Source organism: Somniosus microcephalus, chromosome 9 (assembly GCF_052327205.1).
Source record: "Somniosus microcephalus isolate GS21.2 chromosome 9, FLI_Smic_1.0, whole genome shotgun sequence".
In the NCBI taxonomy this organism is placed as follows: domain Eukaryota; kingdom Metazoa; phylum Chordata; class Chondrichthyes; order Squaliformes; family Somniosidae; genus Somniosus; species Somniosus microcephalus.
This window is the reverse complement of record NC_140995.1, coordinates 231412878-231422999: the sequence shown is the minus strand read 5'-3', so window position 1 is coordinate 231422999 and position 10122 is coordinate 231412878. Positions and strand designations below refer to the sequence as shown.

General features: G+C 41.7%; 1 protein-coding gene across 10 annotated transcripts in view; it reads left to right on the top strand.

Annotated features, from left to right (window-relative positions):
* LOC147113118 (serine/threonine-protein kinase MRCK alpha-like) overlaps nucleotides 1–10122 on the top strand; it is a 705238-nt gene that overhangs the window by 494972 nt on the left and 200144 nt on the right. The gene's annotated exons all lie outside the window — the stretch shown is intronic.

Here is a 10122-nt window from a genome sequence, read left to right as displayed (position 1 = left end):
TTGAAGGAGACATGATCTATATTGAGAATGGAGGGAGATTGAAGGACATGATCTATATTGAGAAATGGAGGGAGGATTGAAGGACGTGATCTATATTGAGAATGGGGGGGAGATTGAAGAGGACATGATCTATATTGAGAATTGGAGGGAGATTGAAGGACAGTGATCTATAATTGAGAATGGGAGGGAGATTGAAGGACATGATCTATATTGGAGAATGGGAGGGAGATTGAAGGACATGATCTATATTGAGAATGGAGGAGGAGATTGAAAGGACATGATCTATATTGAGAATGGAGGGAGATTGACGGACATGATCTATATTGAGAATGGAGGGAGATTGAAGGACATGATCTATATTGAGAATGGAGGGAGATTGAAGGACATGATCTATATTGAGAATGGAGGGGAGATTGAAGGACATGATCTATATTGAGAATGGGGGGAGATTGAAGGACATGATCTATATTGAGAATGGAGGGAGATTGAAGGACATGATCTATATTGAGAATGGAGGGGAGATTGAAAGGACATGATCTATATTGAGAATGGAGGGAGATTGAAGGACATGATCTATATTGAGAATGGAGGGAGATTGTAGGACATGATCTATATATGAGATAATGGAGGGAGATTGAAGGACATGATCTATATTGAGAATGGAGGGAGATTGAAGGACATGATCTATATTGAGAATGGAGGGAGATTGAAGGACTTGATCTATATTGAGAATGGGGGGAGATTGAAGGACATGATCTATATTGAGAATGGAGGGAGATTGAAGGACATGATCTATATTGAGAATGGAGGGAGATTGAAGGACATGATCTACTATTGAGAATGGAGGGAGATTGAAGGACATGATCTATATTGAGAATGGAGGGAGATTGAAGGACATGATCTATATTGAGAATGGAGGGAGATTGAAGGACATGATCTATATTGAGAATGGAGGGAGATTGAAGGACATGATCTATATGAGAATGGAGGGAGATTGAAGGACATGATCTATATTGAGAATGGAGGGAGATTGAAGGACATGATCTATATTGAGAATGGGGGGAGATTGAAGGACATGATCTATATTGAGAATGGAGGGAGATTGAAGGACATGATCTATATTGAGAAATGGAGGGAGATTGAAGGACATGATCTATATTGAGAATGGAGGGAGATTGAAGGACATGATCTATATTGAGAATGAGGGAGATTGAAGGACATGATCTATATTGAGAATGGGGGAGATTGAAGGACATGATCTATATTGAGAATGGAGGGGAGATTGAAGGACATGATCTATATTGAGAATGGGAGGGAGATTGAAGGACAATGATCTATATTGAGAATGGAGGGAGATTGAAGGACATGATCTATATTGAGAATGGAGGGAGATTGAAGGACATGATCTATATTGAGAATGGAGGGGAGATTGAAGGACATGATCTATATTGAGAATGGAGGGAGATTGAAGGACATGATCTATATTGAGAATGGGGGGAGATTGAAGGACATGATCTATATTGAGAATGGAGGGAGATTGAAGGACATGATCTATATTGAGAATGGAGGGAGATTGAAGGGACATGATCTATATTGAGAATGGAGGGAGATTGAAGGACATGATCTATATTGAGAATGGAGGGAGATTGAAGGACATGATCTATATTGAGAATGGGAGGGAGATTGAAGGACATGATCTATATTGAGAATGGAGGGAGATTGAAGGAACATGATCTATATTGAGAATGGAGGGAGATTGAAGGACATGATCTATATTGAGAATGGAGGGAGATTGAAGGACATGATCTATATTGAGAAATGGACGGGAGATTGAAGGGACATGATCTATATTGAGAATGGGGGAGATTGAAGGAATTGGGGGAGATTTGAAGGACATGATCTATATTGAGAATGGAGGGAGATTGAAGGACATGATCTATATTGAGAATGGAGGAGATTGAAGGACATTATCTATATTGAGAATGGAGGGAGATTGAAGGACATGATCTATATTGAGAATGGTGGAGATTGAAGGACATGATCTATATTGAGAATGGAGGGGAGATTGAAGGACATGATCTATATTGAGAATGGAGGGAGATTGAAGGACATTATCTATATTGAGAATGGAGGGAGATTGAAGGACATGATCTATATTTGAGAATGGAGGGAGATTGAAGGACATGATCTATATTGAGAATGGAGGGAGATTGAAGGACATGATCTATATTGAGAATGGAGGAGATTGAAGGACATGATCTATATTGAGAATGGAGGGAGATTGAAGGACATGATCTATATTGAGAATGGAGGGAGATTGAAGGACATTCTATATTGAGAATGGAGGGAAGATTGAAGGACATGATCTATATTGAGAATGGTGGGAGATTGAAGGACATGATCTATATTGAGAATGGAGGGAGATTGAAGGACATGATCTATATTGAGAATGGAGGGAGATTGAAGGACATGATCTATATTGAGAATGGGGGGAGATTGAAGGACATGATCTATATTGAGAATGGGGGAGATTGAAGGACATGATCTATATTGAGAATGGGGGGAGATTGAAGGACATGATCTATATTGAGAATGGAGAGGAGATTGAAGGACATGATCTATATTGAGAATGGGGAGGGAGATTGAAGGACATGATCTATATTGAGAATGGGGGGAGATTGAAGGACATGATCTATATTGAGAATGGAGGGAGATTGAAGGACATGATCTATAATGAGAATGGGGGGAGATTGAAGGACATGATCTATATTGAGAATGGAGGGAGATTGAAGGACATGATCTATAATGAGAATGGGGGGAGATTGAAGGGACATGATCTATATTGAGAATGGGGGGGAGATTGAAGGACATGATCTATAATGAGAATGGGGGGAGATTGAAGGACATGATCTATATTGAGAATGGAGGGAGATTGAAAGGACATGATCTATATTGAGAATGGAGGGAGAATGAAGGACATGATCTTTCATGAGAATGGGGGGAGATTGAAGGACATGATCTATATTGAGAATGGAGGGGAGATTGAAGGACATGATCTAGTATAATGAGAATGGAGGGAGATTGAAGGACATGATCTATATTGAGAATGGGGGGAGATTGAAGGACATGATCTATAATGAGAATGGGTTGAGATTGAAGGACATGATCTTTATTGAGAATGGAGGGAGATTGAAGGACATGATCTATATTGAGAATGGAGGGGAGATTGAAGGGACATGATCTATATTGAGAATGGAGGGAGATTGAAGGACATGATCTATAATGAGAATGGAGGGGAGATTGAAGGACATAGATCTATATTGAGAATGGAGGGGAGATTGAAGGACATGATCTATATTGAGAATGGAGGGAGATTGAAGGACATGATCTATATTGAGAATGGAGGGGAGATTGAAAGGACATGATCTATATTGAGAATGGGGGGAGATTGAAGGACATGATCTATATTGAGAATGGAGGGAGATTGAAGGACATGATCTATATTGAGAATGAGGGGAGATTGAAAGGACATGATCTATATTGAGAATGGGAGGGAGATTGAAGGACATGATCTATATTGAGAATGGAGGGAGATTGAAGGACATGATCTATATTGAGAATGGGAGGGAGATTGAAGGACATGATCTATATGTAGAATGGGGGGAGATTGAAGGACATGATCTATATTGAGAATGGGGGGAGATTGAAAGGACATGATCTATATTGAGAATGGGGGAGATTTGAAGGACATGATCTATATTGAGAATGGAGGGAGATTGAAGGACATGATCTATAATTGAGAATGGGGGGAGATTGAAGGACATGATCTATATTGAGAATGGGGGGAGATTGAAGGACATGATCTATATTGAGAATGGAGGGAGATTGAAGGACATGATCTATAATGAGAATGGGGGGAGATTGAAGGACATGATCTATATTGAGAATGGAGGGAGATTGAAGGACATGATCTATAATGAGAATGGGGGGAGATTGAAGGACATGATCTATATTGAGAATGGGGGGAGATTTGAAGGACATGATCTATAATGAGAATAGGGGGGAGATTGAAGGACATGATCTATATTGAGAATGGAGGGAGATTGAAGGACATGATCTATATTTGAGAATGGAGGGAGATTGAAGGGACATGATCTTTCATGAGATGGGGGGAGATTGAAGGACATGATCTATAATTGAGAATGGGGGGAGATTGAAGGACATGATCTATATTGAGAATGGAGGGAGATTGAAGGACATGATCTATATTGAGAATGGGGGGAGATTGAAGGACATGATCTATAAGGAGAATGGGGGGAGATTGAAGGACATGATCTTTTTGAGAATGGAGGGAGATTGAAGGACATGATCTATATTGAGAATGGAGGGGAGATTGAAGGACATGATCTATATTGAGAATGGAGGGAGATTGAAGGACATGATCTATAATGAGAATGGGGGGAGATTGAAGGACATGATCTATATTGAGAATGGAGGGAGATTGAAGGACATGATCTATATTGAGAATGGGAGGGAGATTGAAGGACATGATCTATATTGAGAATGGGGGGAGATTGAAAGGACATGATCTATATTGAGAATGGAGGGAGATTGAAGGACATGATCTATATTGAGAATGGATGATCTATATTGAGAATGGAGGGAGATTGAAGGACATGATCTATATTGAGAATGGGGGGAGATTGAAGGACATGATCTATATTGAGAATGGAGGGAGATTGAAGGACATGATCTATATTGAGAATGGAGGGAGATTGAAGGACATGATCTATAATGAGAATGGGGGGAGATTGAAGGACATGATCTATATTGAGAATGGAGGGAGATTGAAGGACATGATCTATATTGAGAATGGAGGGAGATTGAAGGACATGATCTATATTGAGAATGGAGGGAGATTGAAGGACATGATCTATAATGAGAATGGAGGGAGATTGAAGGACATGATCTATATTGAGAATGGGGGGAGATTGAAGGACATGATCTATATTGAGAATGGGGGGAGATTGAAGGACATGATCTATATTGAGAATGGGGGGAGATTGAAGGACATGATCTATATTGAGAATGGAGGGAGATTGAAGGACATGATCTATATTGAGAATGGAGGGAGATTGAAGGACATGATCTATATTGAGAATGGAGGGAGATTGAAGGACATGATCTATATTGAGAATGGAGGGAGATTGAAGGACATGATCTATATTGAGAATGGAGGGAGATTGAAGGACATGATCTATATTGAGAATGGGGGGAGATTGAAGGACATGATCTATATTGAGAATGGAGGGAGATTGAAGGACATGATCTATATTGAGAATGGGGGGAGATTGAAGGACATGATCTATATTGAGAATGGGGGGAGATTGAAGGACATGATCTTTCTTGAGAATGGAGGGAGATTGAAGGACATGATCTATATTGAGAATGGAGGGAGATTGAAGGACATGATCTATATTGAGAATGGAGGGAGATTGAAGGACATGATCTATATTGAGAATGGAGGGAGATTGAAGGACATGATCTATATTGAGAATGGAGGGAGATTGAAGGACATGATCTATATTGAGAATGGGGGGAGATTGAAGGACATGATCTATAGTGAGAATGGAGGGAGATTGAAGGACATGATCTATAATGAGAATGGGGGGAGATTGAAGGACATGATCTAGATTGAGAATGGAGGGAGATTGAAGGACATGATCTATATTGAGAATGGAGGGAGATTGAAGGACATGATCTATATTGAGAATGGAGGGAGATTGAAGGACATGATCTATATTGAGAATGGGGGGAGATTGAAGGACATGATCTTTTTTGAGAATGGGGGGAGATTGAAGGACATGATCTATATTGAGAATGGAGGGAGATTGAAGGACATGATCTATATTGAGAATGGGGGGAGATTGAAGGACATGATCTTATTGAGAATGGAGGGAGATTGAAGGACATGATCTATATTGAGAATGGGGGGAGATTGAAGGACATGATCTATATTGAGAATGGAGGGAGATTGAAGGACATGATCTATAGTGAGAATGGGGGGAGATTGAAGGACATGATCTATATTGAGAATGGGGGGAGATTGAAGGACATGATCTATATTGAGAATGGAGGGAGATTGAAGGACATGATCTATATTGAGAATGGAGGGAGATTGAAGGACATGATCTATATTGAGAATGGGGGGGAGATTGAAGGACATGATCTATATTGAGAATGGAGGGAGATTGAAGGACATGATCTATATTGAGAATGGAGGGAGATTGAAGGACATGATCTATATTGAGAATGGAGGGAGATTGAAGGACATGATCTATATTGAGAATGGAGGGAGATTGAAGGACATGATCTATATTGAGAATGGGGGGAGGTTGAAGGACATGATCTATAGTGAGAATGGGGGGAGATTGAAGGACATGATCTATAGTGAGAATGGGGGGAGATTGAAGGACATGATCTATATTGAGAATGGAGGGAGATTGAAGGACATGATCTATATTGAGAATGGAGGGAGATTGAAGGACATGATCTATATTGAGAACGGGGGGAGATTGAAGGACATGATCTATATTGAGAATGGGGGGAGATTGAAGGACATGATCTATAGTGGAAAATGAGGTTGGGGATACCCCTGCTTTCCAACATGGTGATGAAATGATGTCAGGATTTGCCCACAGAGAGGGAGAAGCGATATTGTTTTAGGTGGCTGAGCCATACCTGACAATGAATGACCAGGCCAACTGCTCACTTGAGCCTGCACCCCTTAGATTTGAGGACCTGAAGGTGGGTGTTGCACCAGGCAGAAGCATGGAATATATGCGGGATCTGATGGGGACACAGGCATCGAAAGCAGAGCAAGGAAGGGCCCGGAGAAGGAAAGAAAGCGAATAAAGATAGACTTGCATTTATAGAGCACCTTTCACGACCTCGGCACGTCCTAAAGCGATTTACAGCCAATAAAGTACTTTTGAAGTAACAACAGAAAATGCTGGATAAACTCAGCAGGCCAGGCAACATCCGTGGAGAGAAAAAATAGAGTCAACGTTTCAGGTGAAAACCCCTTTGTCAAGACTAAAGAAGCACAGGAAATGAAATAGATTAAGAGGCCAGGCTGGGAGAGAACAAAAGAGAAGTGAAGAGACATTAAGAGGCATTCAAAACGAGACGAGATGGTGATAGGACATGGCAGCGACAAAAGACGGCTCTAGATTAGGTGTGAAATGGGCTGGCAGTGTGGGAGACAGCTGCCATGTGGAAGAGAGAGAAAAAAAAGAAAAGCGGTGGGGGGGGAAGGCCAAAACAAAGGTGTGGATAAAAAATGTAATGGGGGCCGAGGTTATGATCTGAAATTGTTGAACTCGATATTGAGTCCGGAAGGCTGTAAAGTGCCTAATCGGAAGATGAGGTGCTGTTCCTCGAGTTTTGAAGCGTCATCACTGTTGTAATGTAGGAAGCAGCAGCCAATTTAGACATAGGTTGGCATCTCCTAGGATGACACTTCACTGGTGATTTTGATCTCCTGTTTTCTCATTTTTGTGGCTTAGGTTATTATGTATCTCTGTGACTTTGTTTTTGCCAAACGGTAGATCTGAATACACAGGTGAGCACGATTGGTGAGGAGTTACTTAATACAAATACTGAGTGAGGAAAATGGGGAGGTGAGTTCAGTGAGAAAACGGCCAGGGGGCTACTGAGAGCAGCAGGAAAGAAAGTGGTGGGCCTCGAGGAGCATCAGTATACTATAAACAGGAGAAACGGTTACCCTGGGGAAACCTTTCTGTCAGGTCAAACAGTGTTTGGCTTAAGGTTATAGCGGTTAATTTGTAAGAGGATGCCACATTAGACTTGGTATAGTATGAATTTTATGCCGTTCGTGCAGTCAACTGTGTAATGCACAAGCATGAAGACAGAGTGTTGTGTCTAGTCAGGTTCACTAGATGTTAAAATGACACATCACACGACTGGGACTTGTGTGTTCTGTTTATGCCATGGTTTGGGGGTGTATGCTTCTGTGTGTTTTTGTGAAAAAGGTAGGTAGTAGAATGTGGCAGTGTGCTTGTTTTCTGCTTTTGCTGCCACTCTGATTTCTGCTGCCAAGCAAAAATTTGCCACAATGAAAGATTTACTTTCTAGCTGTGGCTCAGTTGGTAGCACCCTCGCCTCTGAGTCAGAAGGTTGTAGGTTCAAGTCCCACTCCAGGGACGTGCGCACAAAAAAAAACTAGGCTGACACTCCAGGGCAGTACTGCCGTCTTTCAGATGAGACGTTAAACCAAAGCCCCGTCTGCGCTCTCAGGTGGACATAAAAGATCCCAAGGCACTATTTTGAAGAAGAGCAGGGGAGTTATCCCCAGTGTCCTGACCAATATTTATCTTTCAATCAACATCACTAAAACAGATTATCTAGTCATTATCACATTGCTTTTTGTGGGAGCTTGCTGTGCGCAGATTGGCTGCCGCCTTTCATACAGTACAACAGTGACTACACTTCAAAAAGTACTTCATTGGCTGCAAAGCGCTTTGGAACATCAGTGGCCGTGAAAGCCTTTATATAAATGCAAGTCTTTCATGACCAATCAAGAGAAACTTGTGAAGAATTGTACAGGATAACCGTGAAAATTGTGTTCTCAACTCGCATACAGACCTGTGAGTTAGTTATATGAAGGACTGGCAGAAGTGAATAGTAGAGAAGAGTTTTGATCTCCAGCTTATAGTGCAGGAAGAGAGGCCATTGGCAGAACAAACTACCCTAGGCAGTGGGTCTGCAATAGGGCCAGCTCCCTGGACCTCGGATACAACCAGTGCATGAAGAGGCATTGGCTCAGCAACGAAGCTGTGCTGTCTGGTCCACAGTAACCTGCAGACCATGAAGGGTACCATTTTCCTCCACCTCTTTTCGACCAGATCCTTGCAGCCACCTACAGTGAACATCGGAGTCAGTTGCTATGTCATCCACTGCTCCAGTTAGTAGATAACTGAACCCTTTTTGCCATGTGTGCGCTTCACCAGTGACCAGCAGCATGAGAAGCAACTACAGCTTTACTGCTTTGCTCTTTTTCCCCAAGGTACAAGGCAATGTATGCATGTAGCCCAGTTTCACTTTCTGTTGGGAGATGTTTGTAGTCGGAACAGCCAGTTGCTCGACCTGTTTATTTCTAGCTAACGATGGCATATGTTCAGTTGGGTTTACTTTTGTTTTTTTTTTAAACTTCTTTTTCTGCAGGATACAGAAAGACAGACTGTTAGATGCACTTTATATTTGTGAAAAGTGTGGTAGTGTTTTTAATGTGATTATTGTGGTTGTGTACGGCGCGTGAGTAGTGGAGCAAATAGTCTGATTTTACACTACTGCGAGTAACAGGCAAATGTGGTCTTGAATCAACATCTCATCCCTTGGTAGTGCATTGGAGTGTCAGCCTAGATTGTGAGCTGAAGTGTTGAGGGTCAAACACAGCCTTCTGACTCGGAGGTGAGAGTGGTACAAACTAAGCCAGCTACCCAAATAACCCTTCTGTAGGCTAATGACAGAGGGGGAATCATGTGCTCGCACAACAAGCCAAAGTAGGTTTTTGTTTCTTGCTGCCATGTGGGTGGTTTATTCAGTGATTGCTGTGAAACATAAAAGCTACAGAGTCCTGAATCTGAGACTATTGAGCTCCGCTCCCTAACTTTGCAGGTGCATATAGCACTGCTGTATTCTGTTGCAGTGAATGTTATTTTAGCCTCCTGTAGAAGCGATAAGTCACAAGGAATTTTGTTTAAAAGTGTCCAACTTGAATGATTTATTGCTTAATGGTCCAGCTGTGTACAGTGCCCCAGAATCAATTAAAAAGCTTTGCCAGCGCATGAAAAGCTTGTAGAGTGAATAGCACAGCTCCCAGGGAAGGCAGGTGTTTGGTTTTCTCGCTCACGATAGACCTACATATCTCACTCACATTTGCCAGCTCTGGCTCTTGAACACTTACAGAACAGCAAAAGTTGCATCGTCTTAAGAAATGGGTTGGGGCACTCGTGATGTGATACCGAGCAGAAATCTCCCAGTTCGGTCTGAGTTAGGAGCACGTTTGCTACAATTGGATTCTGGGGGGTGTGGGGAAGT